Here is a 2,034-nt window from a genome sequence, read left to right on the forward strand (position 1 = left end):
GTGGAGCACAAGGGCCATGCAATCTCAACATGGAACCTTGATTGGTTAAAGAAAAGACAATCAACAGAGATTAAAGACGGAGGGTTCGGGCTTTTACCTCTACGATCTAAAGCTGAATCAAGTGAAGATGTTCATCACAGTTACGCTTCAAATCAAGAGAATATTGGTGAAACATCAACACCGACACATCTGAGCAAAGAGGTTTGATTTATGTATTGTATTTTCATGAAACTGCTTATTTCGTTTAACACACCATATCATGTTTCATTTAACACACAGTGATTGAATGAATCATGTTTCAATTAACACACCTTGATGAATCTGGGTTATATGTTAATGAAACATGTTAACATAGGTGCATATATTAACACAGGCACACATGTTTGACATCAGCATAGCATTGTATTGTCTTTCATTTTATTATTTTAAGTTATGCAATTTCTAATACATTTAAATGTCAACAAATGCAGGATCATGTTCAGCGGATACTTATTAAGATCGCTGTTGTTTTAAGCGCAAGAGTGGAGGCTGAGATTGAGATTAAAGAAGCGATGTCCAAGTTTCCAGATGACGAAGAATTCAAGCAATACAAGAATCAGTTGGATGACATGTTCAAGGAAAGAGCATGTAACATGACACATGACACTCATTCCATTGGATTAAAGGATCATTCAATTGCAAAAAATGATGGACAACCTTCAATGGATATTGTTGTAAGTCAGCCAAGTGGGTTCAATGAAAAACCACTGCCCAAGATTTGGTTAAGCCCTGGTTTCATTGAAGCAGTTGATAAAGTAGTTGAAAATACTATATCAACGTCAAAGACGAAAAGACTATATGCAGCCATTACTCCTCCAAAGCTTGATTTGGGTATTAGTCCAATCAAGCAATCGGAACCTTTGTCAATGGTATTGCATGAAGAGGCTGAATGTATAGAAAGATGTCCTTCGGTGGAAAGATGTAATGTATCTGAAGATGCAAAGAAATATCAAGTGGAGCGAGCGATAAGACGTGAACTAAAGTTGGGTGACCATCTCAGGTCCCCTTTTGTTATCAGAGCCGTTGACCTGAACGTGACACCAGAAGAAAGAAAAATCCATGAATGGGCAGTGGCTGGGCTTGGAGGAAAGTAGTAAGTTTATAATTACATGAAAATTTCTTTGTTGCATTATTACCACGATGGCATCCGTCTTCATCTTTTATTTATCATTTTTTACGGTTTTAAATGCAGCGAGTTGTTGTTTTCAACACCAAACGATACGACGCTGCATCGTCATGCGATCGAAAGCTTGGGGCGTACAACTACAATTTACGTTAGTGTGATCGACGCGTGGGCAACATTGCTTAACTACGAGGAACGGTATAGGAACAGGGATTCCTTGCGTCGTTATTTTTTTAACACGGAAGTTATGGTACGTGAAAAGGCGAATACTTTAAATGTCATTTATTTCCTTGTCTAACAGCTTAATTAATATAAACCATTAATAAATCGTTGCTTATGACACGGGGACACTAAGCTAAGATCTAAGAGCGTCAATCATAATACCCAATACGCACTTTTCAAAAAGGGTTTGTTATCTTGTGCGAAAAACAATTGGGAAGTAGTACAAATGCGTAACGTACACCTGGTATGTTTTTCAATTTCATATTGTTTTCGCTGTATTTTGCTACCATATTCCACATGCACTCAATCACCCATGTCAATGAATCTGATACACTATTGCAAATATCATTAGCTAATTCGCATGTACTAATACATTGATGCAAATGGTTTCATTAGTACACTACATAAGCTATTAAATGATGACACATAGTTTACCAATGAAATTAGGTTCATATGTAAGCTATTGAATTTGGTTTCATCAGTATGTTATATGCTTTTTTATGCACAGTTTCAACATGAATTTGGTTTCATCAGTATGTCCCATGCTGTTTAATTAACCTAAATGCACACCATGTTACATTATGTTTTATATGCACAGTAACAGCAAGTAACATGCTGTTAATGAACCTAAATGCTTGTACCAGCACATT

Source organism: Cynara cardunculus, unplaced genomic scaffold (assembly GCF_001531365.2).
Source record: "Cynara cardunculus var. scolymus isolate 2C unplaced genomic scaffold, CcrdV1 Un_Scaffold_7111, whole genome shotgun sequence".
NCBI lineage: Eukaryota > Viridiplantae > Streptophyta > Magnoliopsida > Asterales > Asteraceae > Cynara > Cynara cardunculus.